This window comes from Schistocerca americana, chromosome 3, assembly GCF_021461395.2.
Source record: "Schistocerca americana isolate TAMUIC-IGC-003095 chromosome 3, iqSchAmer2.1, whole genome shotgun sequence".
In the NCBI taxonomy this organism is placed as follows: domain Eukaryota; kingdom Metazoa; phylum Arthropoda; class Insecta; order Orthoptera; family Acrididae; genus Schistocerca; species Schistocerca americana.
Genome location: NC_060121.1, coordinates 669,150,911 through 669,175,612, shown reverse-complemented (window position 1 = coordinate 669,175,612; position 24,702 = coordinate 669,150,911).

The following is a 24,702-nucleotide window of genomic DNA, read 5'->3' as shown; positions in this document are numbered from 1 at the left end:
GGATGACACAGTTCTTCGCGATTGGTTTGAAGAACATCCTGGACAATTCGAGCGAATGATTTGGCCACCAAATCACGCGTCATGAATACCATCGCTCATTGATGGGACTTAATCGGCAGGGCAGCTCATGTGCAAAATCCTGCACCAGCAACAATTTGGCGATTGTGGAAGGCTGTAGAGGCAGCATGGCTGAGTATTTCTGCAAGGGACTTCCGACGATTTGTTGAGTCCGTGACACGTGGATTTGCCGCACTACACCGGACAAAAGGGGGGCTGGCACAGTATTGGGAGGCATCGCATGACTTTTGTCACCACAGCGTATTTAGCCATGTTAATTTTTAAAAGTTATTACCATCCTACCTCCTTGTCACATAAATAAATTTCATTGTCTTTTGGATGTTTTTCAGAGGCTAACTAACAAAAGTTTGAGGCGAATTGTTCGAAGGTGAACGACCGAACACTATTTGCGCTCTTTCGATAAATGCTTCTTTAACAGAAGCTAGACCCCCGTAAAATATTTTTACTGATCATTTTCAATACTTTACTTAACACTTTCTCGTAAAAGTTGTGCGGGTTTTATCAGTCTCCTGCCATAGAACAATGACGCCAACCAACCTACTCAACGGCTTCATACAGCACTGCTTATAAGATATTAGATGATGATCCAGTACAGGTAAAAATTCAATCAGACTACAGGTTTAGCAGTTTCCTGTACCACACGCTGCCCTTAAAAAGAAACTGTACTCCATTATCAGTGTAGTCTGTTTTCTTGTCGCGACAATTAACCTACTGAAATTCATGTATTTCTTCTCTTGTCGCCCTTTGAAAAACTTTCAATCAGGTATCTGACTGTGTACAGGAGACAACACGCTCACAGGTATGCACATTATTCACAACACATTTTGAAGAGTTTATTTGAGTTCAAGTTCTTATAATGCCAGAAAGAAATTTTTCACTCTGCACCAAAATGTACACTGGTATGATGAAACTTTCTGGCACATTAAAACTATGTGACGGATGAAATCTGCGAGGAAGTTTCATATCAGCGCACACTCCGTCCTGGGAACTTCCCCCAGGCTGTGGCTAAGCCATGTCGCCATAACAGTGATTCTTCCAGGAGAGGTAGTCCGGCAAGTTTCGTGGCAGTACTTCTATGAAGTTCGGAAGGTAGGAGATGAGTGAGCTACTCGCTGAAGTAAAGTTGTGAGGAGACGTTGTAAGCCGGGATTGGGTAGCTCGGTTGGGAGAGCAATTTCCCGCGAAAGGCAAAGGTTTCGAGTTCAAGTCTGGGTCCGGCACGCAGTTTTTGCTGCCAGGAAGTTTCAAGTTCTAAGATATCTCGGTATGAACAGCCTAACATGGACGGTTGTAACATATTTTATGTATTACCTAGTGCACCTCTCCTCAGGCGGTAGTGAATTGTATCAGCGAAGTTTAATACACTCCTGGAAATGGAAAAAAGAACACATTGACACCGGTGTGTCAGACCCACCAGACTTGCTCCGGACACTGCGAGAGGGCTGTACAAGCAATGATCACACGCACGGCACAGCGGACACACCAGGAACCGCGGTGTTGGCCGTCGAATGGCGCTAGCTGCGCAGCATTTGTGCGCCGCCGCCGTCAGTGTCAGCCAGTTTGCCGTGGCATACGGAGCTCCATCGCAGTCTTTAACACTGGTAGCATGCCGCGACAGCGTGGACGTGAACCGTATGTGCAGTTGACGGACTTTGAGCGAGGGCGTATAGTGGGCATGCGGGAGGCCGGGTGGACGTACCGCCGAATTGTTCAACACGTGGGGCGTGAGGTCTCCACAGTACATCGATGTTGTCGCCAGTGGTCGGCGGAAGGTGCACGTGCCCGTCGACCTGGGACCGGACCGCAGCGACGCACGGATGCACGCCAAGACCGTAGGATCCTACGCAGTGCCGTAGGGGACCGCACCGCCACTTCCCAGCAAATTAGGGACACTGTTGCTCCTGGGGTATCGGCGAGGACCATTCGCAACCGTCTCCATGAAGCTGGGCTACGGTCCCGCACACCGTTAGGCCGTCTTCCGCTCACGCCCCAACATCGTGCAGCCCGCCTCCAGTGGTGTCGCGACAGGCGTGAATGGAGGGACGAATGGAGACGTGTCGTCTTCAGCGATGAGAGTCGCTTCTGCCTTGGTGCCAATGATGGTCGTATGCGTGTTTGGCGCCGTGCAGGTGAGCGCCACAATTAGGACTGCATACGACCGAGGCACACAGGGCCAACACCCGGCATCATGGTGTGGGGAGCGATCTCCTACACTGGCCGTACACCACTGGTGATTGTCGAGGGGACACTGAATAGTGCACGGTACATCCAAACCGTCATCGAACCCATCGTTCTACCATTCCTAGACCGGAAAGGGAACTTGCTGTTCCAACAGGACAATGCACGTCCGCATGTATCCTGTGCCACCCAACGTGCTCTAGAAGGTGTAAGTCAACTACCTTGGCCAGCAAGATCTCCGGATCTGTCCCCCATTGAGCATGTTTGGGACTGGATGAAGCGTCGTCTCACGCGGTCTGCACGTCCAGCACGAACGCTGGTCCAACTGAGGCGCCAGGTGGAAATGGCATGGCAAGCCGTTCCACAGGACTACATCCAGCATCTCTACGATCGTCTCCATGGGAGAATAGCAGCCTGCATTGCTGCGAAAGGTGGATATACACTGTACTAGTGCCGACATTGTGCATGCTCTGTTGCCTGTGTCTATGTGCCTGTGGGTCTGTCAGTGTGATCATGTGATGTATCTGACCCCAGGAATGTGTCAATAAAGTTTCCCCTTCCTGGGACAATGAATTCACGGTGTTCTTATTTCAATTTCCAGGAGTGTATAAGAATTAAAAGTAAGAAGGAAACGCTGTAGCCGTCTGCGGAATGGTAATAGTCGGAAAAGTTGAATGATGTCCACGAGGCAAAAAAAAAAAAAAAAATACAAATAAAATTTTTTTTAAAAAAACGTAACCAACAGAAGAAAAATGCAGAAGAGGCTTTAGCGTGCGGGATCATCACGAGCACTTAAAACTTTAAAATAATAACGAAAAAGTAGAGATATATTTCAGCTGTGTACTTGTGTTGCTGATGATGGGCACAATTACTACATCATTTCGTACTCAGCATGAACTTCGTGTCCCTGTAGTAAAGTGTTTTACGACTCTACCCGAACTTTTCAATGCGAGGTTCAAACATAAGATGGAAATCTGATAAAGGCCGCTGCTAAGCATGAAATACGGCTTCTGATATTGTAGTGGTAACAGAAGAGTAACCGAATAAGTTAACACTACACACACTTGGATCGCAGAGAGTCGGTTTCAGTCATTGTACGCTTCAGCTGTGTGATCTCGCAGTCCCAGTTAACGTTCCAGAACTTGGTAACTGTATTTACTGCAGAGCCTCTCCTCTGGAGTGAGGCTCCTCACGTAGCGGTGCGTGTTACAACTGCTTACATCGTCAGAACAATTAGGAAACGATAAGATTATTCAGCGGCAGAAGTTAACTACCGCTTCCGTCTGCCGAGCCGGCACCTCTTTGACTTTCAGATGTTCACAAAGGGACTGGTAACGTATTCTGTAAATTTACAGGGGAAAGAAATATACTGTCAAGCTATGAAATGTGAACACGAATCATATCTTTCTCGTGCAACTGTAAACATAACAACGACCTTAAGCAGCTTTACCTAAACTGGTGATCTAGAGCGCGCAAGAGCGAAGTTATCAGCGAGCTGCGGGTTCGAGGTCAATAATCAGAAATCGGTTCTTGGGAATATATCCAGGAAAAGTAGCAGTCAGTAGAACAAATCGAAATTAATCTGAGCATACTCTGCGAGATGGTCCAATTATTGCGGGAGAAGCTGCGTAGAAATCTTCCTCCGCGTATTCCTGGTTATGTTTTCTGTAGTTTCTTCAGATGACATAAAGCGAATGCCTGGATGGTCCATTAATTAGGAACACAACCGATTTCGTTGCCTGCCGTTTTACAATCTAAGCAATTACTGCGTTAGAAAAATCTCGACTCGAGCGTACATTGAAATCCAAACTTCTTCTCTTTTAACGAAACGCATTTAACACGACCTTATCATCCAGTTCTACATGTTCATCTTATTTCAAATGGCTCTGAGGACTATGGGACTTAACTTCTGAGGTCATCAGTCCCCTAGAACTTAGAACTACTTAAACCTAACTAACCTAAGGACATCACACACAGCCATGCCAGAGGCAGGATTCGAACCTGCGACCGTAAGGTGTTGCAAACAGCCGGCCGAAGTGGCCGTGCGGTTAAAGGCGCTGCAATCTGGAACCGCAAGACCGCTACGGTCGCAGGTTCGAATCCTGCCTCGGGCATGGATGTTTGTGATGTCCTTAGGTTAGTTAGGTTTAACTAGCTCTAAGTTCTAGGGGACTAATGACCTCAGCAGTTGAGTCCCATAGTGCTCAGAGCCATTTTTTTTTTTTGTTGCAAACATTAATAAATGTGTGGAAGAACTACACACGGGGAGACTCTGGAAATGAGACCGCCTTCATTAGAATGCTTTCAATTCGGGTATTAAATCGCCACCGATATGGAAATGACCGTACAGGTTACGTGAGGTATTGCTAAATCGACGCCTAAGATAAGCTCATGGTGTTTATGCTCAACCCTCTGTGACTAAAGGACAGACTACCCTCATATATTCCAGTGCTCACAGATTGCCTCGAATTGTAGTCAACTGTAACGCATTGTAGTAAGCCAAAACTATGCATTTAGTTTGTTCAGTATTGATTGGCGCCCCCCTCCCCCTTCTTAACTCCATCAAAGCAGCAGTCTGAAATAGACTTCAGTACTACCTACTGCCACTAGCTGGTGTTGCTGCTCCCCGTACGTGGCGCACTGCAGCAGCATTTGTTAGGATTGCAATATGGAAGCAGACGACCATGGGCAACGGTTTGCAGTATGGTTTCTGTGGAGAGAAGAATGACTGCGTTAGACATCCACAAGAGGTTAGTAGCCATATGTGGGGAAACAACATCAAATCACAGGTCCGTGTTTTATTATGTACCACAGTTCAGGAACGGCAGGGACACTACTAAAAAACTTAAAAGCACTGGGAGTCCAGCAGCTGCACGCAAACCAAACAATGTCCAGCTAGTCAATGACTTGATAACAGGGCACAGGCGAATCATGTTTGATGAACTAGAAAAGGCAACAAACAGATTTATCACGGGGAACACTCGACACCATCATTTACGAGAACTTGAAGATGAAGAAAGCGTGTGCGCAATGGGTGCCCCACACCCACACAAATATGCAGAAAGAGAAGAGTTTCTAGATATGCCAACAGTTGTTGCAACAGAACAGTGCAGATGCAGCAGTGTTCTTTGAGAGAAACGCCAATCTATGGAGTGGAAGAATACTGGGAAGTCATGGCGGATACTGTTCATATGGAAACAAAGTATGACTGTGTTCTGGGATCACGAAAGGAAACTACGCAATACAAATCTCAACAGCGATCGGCACTGCAGTTCACTGCATCACCTCCGCCGAAGCATTCAACAACGTCGCCACGAAAAATGGGAACGTTGCGTTCTGCTCCAACAGGACAATGTGCGGCCATGTACCAACCGCTAGATAGTTGCCACAGTGCCTGAACTAGAGTTTACTGTGCTACCCCATCCTCCATATTTGCCAGAACAGACTCCTGGTGACCATGCTCTATTTGACGCACTGAAAGAAATATGCGGGGTAAGATGAACTAGAGAAGGCAACAGGTCCATCACGGGGAACCCTCCACCCCATTATCCATGAGGGTTTGAAGAGGTGTGCCCCATTTCCTCACTATTGCAGAGAAACAGAAGCGTGTGGAGATATGCCAACAATTCGTGCAACAGTAAAGCGCAGATCCAGCAGAGTCCTTCGAGCGTCTGGTCGCCGTATCGTTCTTCCACAAGACTTCAGAAAAGAAACATGAGTCTAAGGATAGGGAGCAGAGCCCTCGTAGCAACAAGTCATGGCCAGACTGTTCGTGCAGAAACAAATGACGACTACGTTCAGGTAGCTGGAAGAGATACTGCTGGTGGATTGGCTCCCTCCAAATACGACCGTCAGCAGTGATCAGTTGTGCAGAATGCCACGGAAACTGCTGCCGTCGCATTCTGCTCCATCGAGACAACGCGCAGCCAGACCATTGCCACCGTGTCTGAACAAAGTTTACTGTGGTGCAACATCCTCCATATTCGCCTGTTCCGGCTTCTAGCGACTATGCCCTAGTCGACACAATGAAAGAGATCATGTGGAGTAAGAAGTTCACCACCAATGACGAACTTCATTCATTCGTCCACCAGTGGCTCCGGGATGCCCCAGAAGAATGATTTTCCACGCCAATAGAAGCTGCCACAACCATGGCAAAAGTGCGTAGACATTGGCAGGGAGTACCTGTAATATAATCTGTATTCGTTTTTCCAGTAAATGGCTCCTGGGAAAAATAAAATAAAATAAAAAAATGTAGTACCAAACATTTCTGAATGTCCCAAGTAAAAGTGGACCGTCACCAGGTAATCAGTAACTGCTAAATACTCCCTAGCACTGTTTGTTGAGTTTACTTGTGCCGCTTTACCTTTTTCTATTTTAATTTGTCATTTGTTTCATGATAACTACCAAAAAATATCTGCTGTTAAAATTTTTTACGTTCAACCCTAAGCCACTCACACTTATTTTAATGTAATTAAGTTAGAGGAAATGAGCGAAATTTCATTTGTACTTATTATTTGAACAACGGAAGTGTCTATCCGTCAGTAAATTGCAATACTTTACTCTGTCACAACTGATCCTTCTCAGAATGTCACCTACAAGCATTAAACCCAGTAAACGTTAAGTTCTATACATGACAAAATGAAGACAATAGTTCCCGTTAACAACGTAATCTAAAAGATCGACTGCACTGCATAACTCTGGTGAATTTTTTTGTGGGTGTGATATATAAATAATCCTGTCCCTGCACCTTGTTCGCGAATGCGAACGTGTACGTGTAGGTTTGTGTACATTTCTTGTTGTGTATGCAAATAGAGCAACTTTTTGTTATACACTGAAGGATTGCTGCACTTGTTCCTTTAGAAAAGGATACACACCTACTTGCGAATAAAAAGCTACTTGCGAATAAAAACCTACTTGCGAATAACGCTGTTAGCTAATTTCCGACCCTGTCAGAAACTAGATCAGTATATGAGACGAATTGTTCGCCTTTAGAAACACCTGCAATTCTTCCAGCATTATCCGTCTCAAAATATTTGAAACAATCGCTCCATAAAATTACTCAGAGCAGCCGGGAAGACTATAACGCTTCAGGGGAAGATGATTGGCGTATTCGAGCACTGATAACTCTGAAGGCGTAGAAAACAAGCTGCGAAAATGATTTATTTTCTTGTTTTATTTATTGTACTTAGATTTTTGTCTATATGACCTTAATGTCATCCCATTGAGGTGTAGCCAGTTGGACTCTGCAAGTATCGTTCTTGTGTTTGAAACTAGTTACACCCAGTTTTTAAGATCATTTCTTCAGAAAAAATATCTTTCAACAACCATCTAGAATGCTCAGCAGATATTAATACAAGCTAAAACATACACCACATGAAACACAATAGAGAATATCGTATCTGAAGGTGTTATCATTATGCATTAAACTACTGACAAATTCAAATAGCGAATTTCCAGTTTGAAATGATTTCAGTGGTTGCTGTAAGAACTTGCGCATTGTTCTTGCTGAAAAGGAGCATAATCCTCGTTGGAACTGGATATGTTTTGAACTTAACTGCAGCATAAATCGTTCCCTCGCAACTTCGTACTTGCTGCAAGAAAACAACAGATGGTTTAGATCTCCGACTACGTCAATGTCACAGTTACTAGACGGCGCTCCGTTGGCGCTGATGCTTTGTCCGTGTGACGGAAAACACCCATATCAAAATCTCAGCAAAACTTCTCTCGCCTCTCACGAGGTTACGACAGCAACAACTCTTAGCTTCTTCTGTAATTAGAGTTGCATTTCTAAGATTCCATGGGCTGCAAGTAAAGACTGAGTAGGGCCGTGAAGCGTGCCTACACGTGGCGCTAACGAGTTGTTTGTTGTTACGTAAGTCTCCAGGCTTTCGTGCCCGTTATCACTGACGATAAAGCACTAGTCGTCGGGCTGCGTCACATCTTCTACAAACTTCTCCAATGATCGACGTTTCGATCCCTGTCCTAGGAGCTTCTTGTCTGGCACTGATGGCCTCCCATAACGTAGTAAGAGGCCACATAGGACCGTACATGGTTTTTGACAGATCTGATAATGCGATATCCCGAAAGTCGTAGTGCCGAGATGTTGATAAACATTACACTGGTGACAAAGACTGCTGTATTGTCTTCAGGATTCCACTGAGCTCTTGGATGGCAGAACACTAGAAAAGATAGCGTGGTGTTCAATTATATAAAGCTATTTACCTGCAATTTTTTCGGAGCAGTGTAGTTATTGGACAAAAATGTTCAGGCTACTATTGGTGGGCCGTCGTCATTGGGTACGTACTGAAAGATGGGATGGGGGTAGGAGGGGTGAATTCAAAATATTGTTGTGATTTTATCACCGCGATTGTTATCTGATAGCAATTTCTGTTCCTCACTCGCTGTGGGTCGGTATTTACTACCGTGACAGCGAGTAGCCTCGAAGACGGAAGCCTGTAGTCACCGTCTCATTCTTCGATATTTCTACTGTTTCAGGGACTTTAATAAATTTTACATACTCTGTCTGTCCGTTATAAGAGTCGAGAGACATGAAAGGGAAGCAGTGGTTGGGAAGGGAGTAAGACAGGGTTGTAGCCTCTCCCCGGTGTTATTCAATCTGTATATTGAGTAAGCAGTAAAGGAAACAAAAGAAAAGTTCGGAGTAGGTATTAAAATCCATGGAGAAGAAATAAAAACTTTGAGGTTCACCGATGACATTGTAATTCTGTCAGAGACAGCAAAGGACTTGGAAGAGCAGTTGAACGGAATGGACAGTGTCTTGAAGGGAGGATATAAGATGAACATCAACAAAAGCAAAACGAGTATAATGGAATGTAGTCGAATTAAGTCGGGTGATGTTGAGAATATTAGATTAGGAAATAAGACACTTAAAATAGTAAAGGAGTTTTGCTATTTGGGGAGCAAAATAACTGATGATGGTCGAAGTAGGGAGGATATAAAATGTAGACTGGCAATGGCAAGGAAAGCGTTTCTGAAGAAGAGAAATTTGTTAACTTCGAGTATAGATTTAAGTGTCAGGAAGTCATTTCTGAAAGTATTTGTATGGAGTGTAGCCATGTATGGAAGTGAAACATGGACGGTAAATAGTTTGGACAAGAAGAGAATAGAAGCTTTCGAAATGTGGTGCTACAGAAGAATGCTGAAGATTAGATGGGTAGATCACATAACTAATGAGGAAGTATTGATTAGGATTGGGGAGAAGAGAAGCTTGTGGCACAGCTTGACCAGTAGAAGGGATCGGTTGGTAGGACATGTTCTGAGGCATCAAGGGATCACCAATTTAGTATTGGAGGGAAGTGTGGAGAGTAAAAATTGTAGGGGGAGACCAAGAGATGAATACACTAAGCAGATTCTGAAGGATGTAGGTTGCAGTAGGTACTGGGAGATGAAGAAGCTTGCACAGGATAGAGTAGCATGGAGAGCTGCATCAAACCAGTCTCAGGACTGAAGACCACAACAACAACAACAACTCTGTCTAGCACGCGAATACTCTTAAAATCCATAATCTGTTCACATTTTTCTTGGTGCTCTGCTATCGCTTATTTCAAATCTTGTCTTAAACGTGTGTAGTATTCGCGCTCTCAACACCTTCCTTCACTGTCCTTCCACTTTCGCCGACATATACTTTGCAGCATACACTCGTGAAACGTGGAGACGGTCGGGTACGTCCGTCGTAGGTCGGAAGAAGTCTTTTATCTTGTATTGACTGAAGATTGTGTCCCATTTTTGCGAAGGATTCCGCTTATGCGGTCGGTTATTGTAGTCTCTGTAGGTAAGTTTACAGCATATCTAACAGGTTTCATGTTCTTCTTGTCTGCACTATTATCATTACCGCTTCGTTTAAGAAAACGTCATCATAGCCGTTTGCCTTCAATGTTTACGTAAGCAAATCTAGCTCTGATCGCAAGCTCTTACTGTCACTGTTGCTGAATGCACGCGAAGATAGAGTTTGTTGTCGCTTCACAGTCTCCGCAAAAAATACTAATAAATTATAAACGAACACATACTTGAGGGAAAAATCAGCTTTACTGACTTTATGTATTGCAAGCAACGTTCCTATATATTCAGTCTTTCAGTGAAATTTATTCTTCGGACAGCACGACCCAGGAAATACGTAACAACGCCGTAGTTTGTGCATTATTGCGCCTGTAATATTAAATGTATTTATTCTTGTACTGCTTTATACAGAAAACATCTAATACCTGGACAAAGTTCAAGGTTAACATTTACGAAATGAAACAGTACCGAAAGACAATGTTAGCATACTCCTTCGTAATAAATGCCATGCAAGACGCAGAGAACGTATAGGTTCGTTCCTTCCTCGTATTTAGATCGCAGTGCATTATCACTATGTCAATGCACATTTCCAAATCACAGATTCCTTATTAGAGCTTGTATAAACGCATACCTCTGGAAGCTGTAATTACTTTTTAATTGAAACTAGCGAAACTGTGATCAAATGTATACGAAATTACAGACTGATATACCTAGTTTTTCGCTAAAACTTGCAATATATATGTGAATTTCGTTGATTTCTTTTGTATATGACATTACAATGAAGTAACTCTCAAACGTTCAACATACCCAATTTCAAAGATGACACACAAGTTTCAAGAACATGACAGATTGTCTGGATATTTCAGTAAGATAAAGATGATTAATAACTTACATGCTCTACCACACAGTTTCATCTTTAAAACCAATATTTTACTTATATATTCTACCGGAGAGAATAACATCGTGTAGGCTTGTCAATGGTTGAAATTAAGCATGCCTGTTAATGTTACAGGTTAATTAAGTTAGAAGAATCATTTTACAGTTATGTGGCTTAATCGCTGGTGAATCTTCCAGGGTGTACAGTTGTAGTCCACCGCACTCTTTCGTCCCTGACGTTTCGTCCAGAGCTGCTTTGGATGTCTTCAGTAATGCTTCTGATTCCGCTGAGTGTTGCCGACTGAAGAGTCGGACGTGGAAGAGCCACATAAGTTCTGTGAAAAAGTGGCATGGTGAAAGGTAACACATCAGTGGTAGGGACAATCCTAGTCAGCTTTAAGACCACGGAGCTATAATTGGGGAGTTGTGATAACGTCACGAATTTATAGTCGACGTCCACCACGTCAGTTGTTCCGAACATCAGGTTCCGATGAATGTGCATTGATAAAAAGAAAAATTGCAGCTTGTGTCATTTACAGGTGTATTAATCACTCTGATTATAGTCTAAGGAATCACATTTCATTTGTAAGCGGACTCTTCAAGCGACATTTTATTTTTTGTAGATCTGTTATTGTTGTGCTGTTTACTATTACTGTAGTCGTTTTATTTCTATCATTTGACTTTAGATTCCCTATCTATCCAACTCAAAAAGCTCTCTGATTGAAAGCTGTGAGAAAGAAAATTTGGAAACCGAACAAACGTAGCAAATTATATTCTCAGAATTGACGCGAAGAAGACATAGATCGAACATTAATTTATTTGTTTTTATTCATCCGAGGATCGTCTCAGAGTAATATAGGACTTTTCAGGGTAATACAGTATCAATCAATAGGCCAAAATATAACACGCAGCGTACACAATGTACTCCTATAGGATAGGACAGGTAGCCTAATGGTATAGGACAGGTGGCAGGCCGTGGCCTTGGTTAGGAACCATCACTGCATTTGCCTTAGCGATCTACGAACAGCACTGAAAATCCGAATCAAGATGGCCAGATAAAGCAGCTCCATCCTCCCGAATATGAGGTCAGTGTCCTAAGAGCTGCACTGCCTCACTCGGTACGGTAATTATCTGTCGTAAAATGTCACTCCATTTACTCACACATTGTTCCAGGAAACTTACAATATAAAACGTAGTTTCCTTCTTTGCTGCCAACACACAGTGAACACCCTCTGATGACTCCAGAACTGTTTGTGGTCATCATTTTTGTCAATCCGTATTTTTCTGGATTACGAAAGCAGGCTTTTCACATCAAATACATCTCTTCCTGGTTATTCGAGACATATAACAAAAAGAAAGTTACATTAAGGAGGTCAAACGCGTCGTATTATTTGCTCTTCGTGACACTGTGTTATGACCGAGCGAGGTGGCGCATTGGCTAGCTGACTAGACTCGCATTCGGGAGGATGACTATTCAAACCCGAGTCCAGCCATTCCGATTTAGGCTTTCCGTGATTTTCCTAAATCGCTTCAGGCAAATGCTGGGATGGTTCCTTTGAAAGGGCACTGCTGATTTCCTTCCCCATCCTTGCCTAATCTGATGGGACCGATGACCTCGCTGTTTGGCCTCCTCCCCCCCCCCCCCCCCCCCCAATTCAGCCAAAACTAACCAATTGTGTTATGCACGAAAGCAGTAGAACTGTTTCTATTTAAAACAACTGATGCGTGCACACCACAGAAATTAAGAACACGATGCAGGTATAAACAGTAGTCCGCTAATGTTTTGGGGAATCTAACACTGCAGTGTCGGCTTCAAAGCACCATACAGTGTAAGTCTATAGCGCCTCTCCCTTACTATAAGTCCATAGGCTAAACGTAACTGTAAAACTGTCGTTTGTCGAAAAAATAACTTATCGATCGAGTCTTTAGCGATACCGTAGGGTACATACATGGTCAAGTTTCATGATTTGTTTTTTCCTTCTAAAATTATAGACGGGTGAATCCGAAATAATATTACAAACTTTCAGGGGATGATGGGGAACGGCAGACGTGTCAACTTGATATAAGGGACCCTGATCCGTAAACGACCGAGTCGAATGTTGTAAGCGAAACTCACTCTGATACCTTTGACTGTGGAATATATGCTAAAACTGTAGGTGAGCAACTTTCAGAAGTGATAATAGGGACCAAAACAAAACAAAAAAATGTTAACTAAATGTGGGCTCTAAAACGCGTACTTTACGAGCCATGAGCACCTCCTCATCTTCGATTCAGTGAAACACATCACACCAACAGTAACTCTTTAGTTTCCATATTTTTGGAGGAGGTACTAAGGACCAAAATAAGAAAGAAAAGTCCACTAGATAGGCGCTCTAAAATTCATAGCTTTAGATCCATGAGACTTGTACATATTTGCTACTTTGAAACACATCTCATCTACCGAACAAATTACATTTATCCTTCTGGCAGTGTATAACATCACAATGGGATCACTCTCCATTTCGACATATTTGCATAGACGTAGATAATAGTTCGTCAATGTACATAAAATTTTGCTTTCTGAAAACTTCTCTTCATGATGTCCTGACTAAAGGTCATACTCTGGTGCAGCTAATTTATTTACGTTCCCTATTCGACAAAAGTGTAATGCAACTTCTTTTTTTTGGGGCATTGTGTTGGATCTAGCTGCATATGTTTAATCGAGAAAGACAGAAAGCTCGTCGCTGACATTCCAAATAAAATGTACCTCACACGTGCCAATTACTGACTTCCCAGCCTTCCTGCTGAAAGTAGGATGGCCATTCAAAACTAGTGCAACATTTTTTTCTCGACCAATGTGGATTGTAAAAATGTGAAATATGTTGTGGGTCGTTGTGGAATATTCCCGCTTAGTCCCTATAATTTCAGGAAGTTCCGATAGATAGCGGCGCTATACATAGCCTTTGAAATAGCGACTGTAACGGTGTTGCGTTCCCCGAAGAGACCCATGACTGAGGTTTTTTGGCGGAAGACCAGAGCGTCGCAGATATTCATGGCTGTTTGCAGAATGTCTACAGAAACGTGATAGTGAAAAAAAGGACGGTGAGTCGTTGAGCGAGGCATGTGTTATCATCGTAACAAAGTCAGGCAAAACTGTCTGACCTCCAGCGTTCCGGCCGACCGCACACAGCTGTTGAGTCCCACAATTTTGGGACGTGCAGACATTCTCATTCGAGGTAATCGTCGGATCACAATCAAACACCTCGCTGCTCAGATGGACGTCTTTCTTGGAAGTGCTCACAGACTCGTCCCTCATGGCGCACCGATCAGCTCTGAAGTGTATTGTTCTATACTCGGAAATTGAAGACACAGCTTCAGAGGATCTGTCGGCAGAAAAATGCAAACGAACTTCTCCTTCTCTATAACGACACTAGGCCTAACATAAGTCTGCCCACCCAAGAGGAGCTCACAACACCTCACTGGACTCTTCTTCCTCATACTCCCTACAGCCCAAATCTCGCAGTTTTAGTCTTCTATCCGTTTGGCCCAATGAAAGTGCGGAAAGCAGTATACAGGTGGGGGAGGTTATTGATGCAGCAAGACGTTGTTTCCGGCGTCGACCAGTAGAGTTGTACCAACCACTCATAAAGACCCTCCCAGCAAGGTGGTGCAAGACTGTGGCGTTGAATGGAGATAATATTGAAAAATATGGTTTTGCAGCTAAAAGCGTGAGGAATAACATTGTGTATTGGAATCCTCAAAAAAACAAAATAAAACCTTGCTTTCAGAAAAAAATATGTTGCATTACTTATTGAGCAACGCTCGTAACTCCGCTAATACTTGCTTGTCACAAACTGTGTGACGAACACTGCTTGCGCAGCACATGTGGCGTAAACAAGCGTCAGCTGCTGCTTCCAAACACACCACATGCTGGCGCTGCAGAGAGAGTATTTTTGGATGCAGACGTGCGGGGCTGGCGGCCAGCTGCGTGCGTGAACGCCAGCGCCAGCTGCAGGCGGTTGCCGCACTTACTGTACCTGCCGGGTGCTTACAGCGCGCCGAGCGGCGGAGCGCGGGACCTCTGTGGGCGGTCCCCGCACCTCGTACAGCCGTGCGTGGTCCCCGGAAGGCTAAACACGCCACCCAGCAGGATATTGCCGCCGCGAATTGCTCGCTGGAGGGCGACCTATGGAGGCTCGTGACGCGCCACGGCACCTCCGCTTCACTCTGGCTCTGACGCGCAGCAAGTTACCTCGCAAAGACATTTTACAAAAGAGTTATGCGCTGAGACATGTACTAAATACAGTATAATCTGAAAGGTAATCTGCTTAATGCCGCGAAATGCAACCTAATGCCTGTCTCACACGGAGCAAGGTTCGCTTTAAGTTTCCTTGTTGGCTCGCGCGGCGGCTACCTTGCCGGTTCCGTCGTCTGCTAGCGGGCTACCTTGCTGGGAACCTTGTAAGATTTCCAGGATAGGTCCGGTGCTATTTTTCTTGCAAGGTTCCCTGCGTGCTACCTGAGCTGGCCAATCATGAGGCGTTTCGTTTGTGACGTCAGACGCGGAAAGCTTGGGCGGGAAGCCTTTGTTGACAGTCGCTTTTCTGCTGTTGTGAGGTACGGTAGGAAGTTATAATTATTAAATAATGGCACCGCAGTGGTCCAAGTAAGCGATTGAAGCATTGATATGTACTTATAGGGAAGAACAGTGTCTGTACGTCGTGAAAAGCGCAAACTATTATAATAAACACTTGTGTGCAGAGGCACTCGAAAGACTTGGAAATACCAATAAATCCATTCGTATAAAATTTGCAAAGGATGTACGATCTTCTATCCCATAAAATAAAGTCGTATATAACAGTCATTATCGGTATATTTATAAAATCAAACAGTAATGAAATGGTGATACTTTTCAAACAAAAGTAGGTGTTATGCGAATTAACCTCAACTCTTTATGAAGCACGGAGAGCACACGTTTTCCAGCGTTTCTCCTCTTAATCCAGTTTTTCCTCCATTCTTTCTTTCTTCTTCACTCATTAGCATGCATTTCTGCATCGTTTAGCACCAAAACCGCTAATAACATTTGTACCTGAAGCAGCCATCTTCGTTCGATACAACATGCAGCTGATCACAACACAACTAGCTGCCGATCTTGCACCGTGGGAGAGCTTCGGCATGGAAGATAGCCGGCTCCTTTCCCTGCAAGCCGGCAGGCATGAACGCCATCTCGCAAACTGACGGCAGACATTGCTCCGTGTGAGACGGGCTTAAGGGAGATCCTCGACACACGGCAAGCTGCGTCCACCTATGGTAGTGGTAGAATGAGGAATATCAGAGTCTTATATATTAATTTGAGGTACCCATGGTCTAGGGTTCTCACACGGAGCAAGGTCCGCGCCGGCACGGTAGCTCAGCGTGGTCGGTCAGAGAGCTGGTTGGCCTCTGTAATAAAAAAACTGAGTGGAAGGATCAACAAACGAACTTGAATGGATGTCGTGTGACGTCCGCAACGACCAAACACAACGATCAACAACGGAAAAAAGTGGTAGCGTCTTTGATTCATAATCAAAACGTTTTCGGTCCCGGGTTCGATCCCCGCCACTGCCTAAATTTTGATAAATAATCAGCATTGGCGGCCGAAGTCTTCCGGTATAAGAAGTCAGCATCATTCTCTAACGGCCTTGTCAAAAGAGGGCGGAGGAGCGGACAGAGGTTCAGGGCACTCTCTTGTCCTACGGGTGGGAAATTGCCCCTAAAGGCGGAAGAATCAGCAATGATCAACGACATGAGGATGCAGAAGGCAATGGAAACCACTGCATTAAAGACACATAACGTGTATCCACAGGACATGTGGCCTGTAATTGAAGAAGTATCATGATGATCTCTCCATTGGCAAAAGATTCCGGAATACTCCCCCATTCGGATCTCCGGGAGGGGACTGCCAAGGGGGAGGTTACCATGAGAAAAAGATTGAATAATCAACGAAAGGATAACGTTCTACGAGTCGGGGCGTGGAATGTCAGAAGCTTGAACGTGGTAGGGAAACTAGAAAATCTGAAAAGGGAAATGCAAAGGCTCAATCTAGATATAGTAGGGGTCAGTGAAGTGAAGTGGAAGGAAGACAAGGATTTCTGGTCAGATGAGTATCGGGTAATATCAACAGCAGCAGAAAATGGTATAACAGGTGTAGGATTCGTTATGAATAGGAAGGTAGAGCAGAGGGTGTGTTACTGTGAACAGTTCAGTGACCGGGTTGTTCTAATCAGAATCGACAGCAGACCAACACCGACAACGATAGTTCAGGTATACATGCCGACGTCGCAAGCTGAAGATGAACAGATAGAGAAAGTGTATGAGGATATTGAAAGGGTAATGCAGTTTGTAAAGGGGGACGAAAATCTAATAGTCATGGGCGACTGGAATGCAGTTGTAGGGGAAGGAGTAGAAGAAAAGGTTACAGGAGAGTATGGGCTTGGGACAAGGAATGAAAGAGAGAAAGATTAATTGAGTTCTGTAACAAGTTTCAGCTAGTAATAGCGGATACCCTGTTCAAGAATCACAAGAGGAGGAGGTATACTTGGAAAAGGCAGGGAGATGCGGGAAGATTTCAATTAGATTACATCATGGTCAGACAGAGATTCCGAAATCAGATACTGGATTGTAAGGCGTACCCAGGAGCAGATATAGACTCAGATCACAATATAGTAGTGATGAAGAGTAGGTTGAAGTTCAAGACATTAGTCAGGAAGAATCAATACGCAAAGAAGTGGCATACAGAAGTACTAAGGAATGACGAGATACGTTTGAAGTTCTCTAACGCTATAGATACAGCAATAAGGAATAGCGCAGTAGGCAGTACAATTGAAGAGGAATGGACATCTCTAAAAAGGGCCATCACAGAAGTTGGGAAGGAAAACATAGGTACAAAGAAGGTAGATGCGAAGAAACCATGGGTAACAGAAGAAATACTTCAGTTGATTGATGAAAGGAGGAAGTACAAACATGTTCCGGGAAAATCAGGAATACAGAAATACAAGTCGCTGAGGAATGAAGTAAATAGGAAGTGCAGGGAAGCTAAGACGAAATGGCTGCAGGAAAAATGTGAAGACATCGAAAAAGATATGATTGTCGGAAGGACAGACTCAGCATACAGGAAAGCCAAAACAACCTTTGGTGACATTAAAAGCAACGGTGGCAACATTAAGAGTGCAACGGGAATTCCACTGTTAAATGCAGAGGAGAGAGCAGATAGGTGGAAAGAATACATTGAAAGCCTCTATGAGGGTGATGATTTGTCTGATGTGATAGAAGAAGAAACAGGAGTCGGTTTAAAAGAGATAGGGGATCCAGTATTAGAAACGGAATTTAAAAGAGCTTTGGAGGACTTACGGTCAAATAAGGCAGAAGGGATAGATAACATTCCATCAGAATTTCTAAAATCATTGGGGAAAGTGGCAACAAAACGACTATTCACATTGGTGTGTAGAATATATGAGTGGCGATATACCATCTGACTTTCGGAAAAGCATCATCACCACAATTCCGAACGGCAAGAGCTGACAAGTGCGAGAATTATCGCACAATCAGCTTAACAGCTCATGCATCGTAGCTGCTTACAAGAATAATATACAGAAGAATGGAAAAGAAAATTGAGACTGCGCTAGGTGACGATCAGTTTGGCTTTAGGAAAAGTAAAGGGACGAGAGAGGCAATTCTGACGTTACGGCTAACAATGGAAGCAAGGCTAAAGAAAAATCAAGACACTTTCATAGGATTTGTCGACCTGGAAAAAGCGTTCGACAATATAAAATGGTAAAAGCTGTTCGAGATTCTGAAAAAAGTAGGGGTAAGCTATAGGGAGAGACGGGTCGTATACAATATGTACAACAACCAAGAGGGAATAATAAGAGTGGACGATCAAGAACGAAGCGCTCGTATTAAGAAGGGTGTAAGACAAGGCTGTAGCCTTTCGCCCCTACTCTTCAATCTGTACATCGAGGAAGCAATGATGGAAATAAAAGAAAGGTTCAGGAGTGGAATTAAAATACAAAGTGAAAGGATATCAATGATACGATTTGCTGATGACATTGCTATCCTGAGTGAAAGTGAAGAAGAATTAAATGATCTGCTGAACGGAATGAACAGTCTAATGAGTACACAGTATGGTTTGAGAGTAAATCGGAGAAAGACGAAGGTAATGAGAAGTAGTAGAAATGAGAACAGCGAGAAACTTAACATCAGGATTGAAGGTCACGAAGTCAATGAAGTTAAGGAATTCTGCTACCTAGGCAGTAAAATAACCAATGACGGACGGAGCAAGGAAGACATCAAAAGCAGACTCGCTATGGCAAAAAAGGCATTTCTGGCCAAGAGAAGTCTACTAATATCAAATACCTTCCTTAATTTGAAGAAGAAATTTCTGAGGATGTACGTCTGGAGTACAGCATTGTATGGTAGTGAAAAATGGACTGTGGGAAAACCGGAACAGAAGAGAATCGTAGAATTTGAGATGTGGTGCTATAGACGAATGTTGAAAATTAAGTGGACTGATAAGGTAAGGAATGAGGATGTTCTACGCAGAATCGGAGAGGAAAGGAATGTGTGGAAAACACTGATAAGGAGAAGGGACAGGATGATAGGACATCTGCTAAGACATGAGGGAATGACTTCCGTGGTAGTAGAGGGAGCTTTAGAGGGCAAAAACTGTAGAGGAAGACAGAGATTGGAGTACGTCAAGCAAATAATTGAGGACGTAGGTTGATGATAGGACATCTGCTAAGACATGAGGGAATGACTTCCATGGTAGTAGAGGGAGCTTTAGAGGGCAAAAACTGTAGAGGAAGACAGAGATTGGAATACGTCAAGCAAATAATTGAGGACGTAGGTTGCAAGTGCTACTCTGAGATGAAGAGGTTAGCACAGGAAAGGAATTTGTGGCGGGCCGCATCAAACCAGTCAGTAGACTGATGGCCAAAAAAAATATATACATATATATTAATTTAATTCCGGCTTTATGTTGTAGAGGCACCATTTCAGTAGAACTGGGTAATGTGTAATCAGAGAAATTCGAAATTGACAGGGTGAACATTTGCTCCTCCTTTGTTTGAAGTTTCTGTAGAAGAAATATTAAAGACTGGAGATGCAAATTTAGTCCGATGAGAATTTCAGTCGGAGATGATGAACCATATCCTCCCTTATGTCTCGCTGATGACCAGGTGATACAGAAGATAGCAACGAAAATATGCTGGGGAATCTGTGTGTACAACATTTCATCTGAGGTTTAAAAGTGGACACGAAGAAACCAGAGGATATGACACTGAATGACAATGGAAACCATGATACTGAGGTATCGGCCGCCATCCGATCGGCCGCACTTCAAAACACGCGAGCCAGCAGTCACACTGCCGCGTTCCATACAGCCGCCACTGCGGCATGAGGGCGCTGCCACGGAACGCTTACGCCGCTGCCAACGATATGCAAGCCTCGTCTCTTGGCAGTTCCAGCGGCGGGTCTCATGGAGGTAAGAATAGAGGGAGACGCCGTGACGTCACAGCTGCGAAGCTATGTGAATCCGAGGGTAGCCATCTCAGTCCGACCAAAACATTGCTGCTGTAAGCTTGTGTGCATAGGCTTGTCGCTCGCTTTTGGAAGGATTTTGCGCTATTATGGTGACTTGTGTGGTGTTCGGATGTAAGAACCGTTCTGATTGTGATGCGAAATCGAAGGGAATAACATTTCATGCGTAAGTTGTCTCGTTAAGTGTGATTTTACAACTTCATTGTGAATGAACGTGTGCTACATAGGTATTTGTACTATAGCGTGTTTTTCTCCTGTATGATTTTAGATTTCCTAAAAATGAAAGTCGGAAAGCTCTGTGGGAGAATGCCGTGAGGAGGAAGAATTGGCGTGCGTCTAAATGGAGCACTATATGTTCTCAGCATTTCCGAGAAGAGGACATAGACCGAACTTCCCTTTCAACAGTAAGGCTCCGAGGAAATGCTGTACCATCAGTTTTCCCTTCACACCCAAAACATTTGAAAAAGGTATGTTAATTCAAAGAATTAAATTCTTAGTTTTCAAGTTCACGTGTCAGTATAATACGTACAACTCACTTTGTCTTCATCATGTACCAAATTAAAAGCTAACACTACATTAACTGGCGTAAAGTATAGGCCTAAACAGGACACTGTGTAGATTTGCCATTCTATGTACCGTATTTCAGTAAATATTGGTGGTAATGAACAGTGTTTCCCAGTAGTGTAACGTAACTGAAATGTCCCAGTACGTATTACAAACAAGATGTATTTATGGGGCTTTGGAGGGAGGGTATAGCTAACCTAGTTTTCAGTTTCTGTTATTTAGTTTGTGATACACGTTTATTACTGAATTAACAAAATTGTATCGTTTACATTGAAGGCTAGCTATTCGTAATATTACATTAAAATCTATTTTTAATCAGAAGAAACGCGGAATTTCGCCTTTACGAGATTTTATTTCAAATAAAAACTTTGAAACAACGAATCTGATGACGTTACATGCGTATATGGTGCAATTAGCGACTGTAATACACGCAGCGCTATAGCACACTGGCAATGTTTTGGTCAGAGTGTCATGGCAGCGAACCACGCCCCCATGGCTTCAAAACGTAGTACGGCTGAGATACGTAGCGCCATCTCCCCTTATTCTTACCTCCATGGCGCGTCTACTTAAATTCGATCATCTATGCACAGAGCCCATTTACAAACGTTCAAAGAGAACAGAACTCGTCATCTACGGAATAGTCTGCACTGAATACTGACTGAATTGTAAACTTTCGTAACTTCGTATCTACGGGGTGTTACAAAAAGGAACGGCCAAACTTTCAGGAAACATTCCTCACACAAATAAAGAAAAGATATTATGTGGACATGTGTCCGGAAACGCTTAATTTCCATGTTAGAGTTCATTTTAGTTTCGTCACTATGTACTGTACTTCCTCGATTCACCGCCAGTTGGCCCAATTGAAGGAAGGTAATGTTGACTTCGGTGCTTGTCGTGACATGCGACTCATTGTTCTACAGTACTAGCATCAAGCACATCAGTACGTAGCATCAACAGGTTAGTGTTCATCACGAGCGTGGTTTTGCAGTCAGTGCAATGCGGAGTTGGCAGATGACAATTGATGTATGGATTAGCACGAAGCAATAGCCGTGGCGCGGTACGTTTGTATTGAGACAGATTTCCAGAACGAAGGTGTCCAGACAGGAAGACGTTCGAAGCAATTGATCGGCGTCTTAGGGAGCACGGAACATTCCAGCCTATGACTCGCGACTGGGGATGACCTAGAACGACGAGGACACCTATAACGAACGAGGCAATTCTTCGTCCAGTTGACGTTAACCCTAATGTCAGCGTCAGAGAAGTTGCTGCTGTACAAGGTAACGTTGACCACGTCACTGTATGGAGAGTGCTACGGGAGAACCAGTTGTTTCCGTACCATGTACAGCGTGTGCAGGCACTATCAGCAGCTGATTGGCCCCCACGGGTACACTTCTGCGAATGGTTCATCCGACAATGTGTCAATCCTCATTTCAGTGCAAATGTTCTCTTTACGGATGAGGCTTCATTCCAACGTGATCAAATTGTAAATTTTCACAATCAACATGTGGGCTGACGAGAATTCGCACGCAATTGTGCAATCACGTCATCAACACAGATTTTCTGTGAACGTTTGGGCAGGCATTGTTGGTGATGTCTTGATTGGGCCCCATGTTCTTCCACCTACGCTCAATGGAGCACGTTATCATGATTTCATACGGGATACTCTACCTGTGCTGCTAGAACATGTGCCTTTACAAGTACGACACAACATGTGGTTCATGCACGATGGAGCTCCTGCACATTTCAGTCGAAGTGTTCGTACGCTTCTCAACAGCAGATTCGGTGACCGATGGATTGGTAGAGGCGGACCAATTCCACGGCCTCCACGCTCTCCTGACCTCAACCCTCTTGACTTTCATTTATGGGGGCATTTGAAAGCTCTTGTCTACGCAACCCCGGTACCAAATGTAGAGATTCTTCGTGCTCGTATTGTGGACGGCTGTGATACAATACGCCACTTTCCAGGGCTGCATCAGCGCATCAGGGATTCCATGCGACGGAGGGTGGATGCATGTATCCTCGCTAACGGAGGACATTTTGAACATTTCCTGTAACAAAGTGTTTGAAGTCACGCTGATACGTTCTGTTGCTGTATGTTTCCATTCCATGATTAATGTGATTTGAAGTAATAAAATGAGCCCTAACATGGAAAGTAAACGTTTCCGGACACATGTCCACATAACATATTTTCTTTCTTTGTGTGTGAGGAATGTTTCCTGAAAGTTTGGCCGTACCTTTTTGTAACACCCTGTATATACACGGGGTGACAATTATCGATCTGTATGAAATAAAATCATCGTAACTTATCAACTGTTCGCGTTAGAACGTGCAAGCTACACGGTTGTCTGAGGAGCATGATGGGAATTAGTATGCATTGTATGGTTTGGTTTAGCGACGAAACTCCCTTTCATTTGGATAGGTTCGTCATTACAAAACTGGCGCATTTGGGGGACAAAATCCGCATCTCGCGATCGAGAAGTCTCCTCACCCTCTACAGGTGACTGTGTGGTGTGCATTTACCAGCCACGGAATAATCGGTGAGATATTCCTTGATGGCACGGTGATTACCGAATGGTACATGAAGGTTTTCGAAGATGGTTTCATCCCCGTTAACTAAAGTGACCCTGATTTCAGCAAGATGGGTTCATGCAAGACGGACCTCGACCCCATCGAAGCAGGAGAGTGTTTGGTGACCTGGAGGAGCACTTTGGAGACGGCATTCTGGCTCTGGGGTACCCAGAGGCCACTGGCGTGGAGCTCGATTGCCCGCCATATTTTCCAGATCTGAACGCATGCGACTCCTTTTCGTGGTACTATAATGAAGACATAGTGCCCAGCAATAACCCCGAAATCATTGCTGAGCTGGAGACAGCCATTCAGTAGATCATCGACAGCATCAATGTTCTGACACCTCAGCGGATCTTACAGAATTTCGCTATTCGTCTGCGCCACTTCATCGCCAATCATGGCAGACATATCGAACATCTCATAACCTAAACCTCAGTATCTGTAGTGTCATTTACATGTTGAATAAAGTGTGTGCGCGCGCGATAGTTTGTAATTAAATTACGTTTTCTTTCATATAGTTCAATAATTGAAAACCTATGTTTCAACATTCAAATCTACTGTTGGTAATTGATGCTGAAACTACAGCAAACAGAGCAATATATTACTTTTATTATTTGATATTAGATGTAGAATAAATTAGTATCTGAGTTCTGTGTCCATGAACCTAATCTGTTCCTCGCTCCCGTATATACTAAAGAATCATGAAGTCTGCAAGGGAAGTTACAATAGGTTTAGATGCTGAAAATTTATGTTGTTGTTCTTTTAAATATCTAAACGCAAATACATCTGTAAATGGAAAGAGTGAACAAGCTATTAGAAATAAGGTTGGACAAGGGATATTTGTTATTCGATAATTAAACTCATTCTCTTGGAGTAACAACGTAGCAAACTAGATTAAAAATTTTATGTACAAAACAGTAGTGGACAGCATATCAATATGCGTCAGAAGATTGGTAAAAAAGAAAGAGAGAAAAAGATCAGCTGTTAGTCATGAGTGTGGACTATACCAAACACGGAGATTTAAGTACATCAGAAATGGAGGCATCAGAAAAATTATGGAGGTGCAAGGGAATACGATGAATGCTA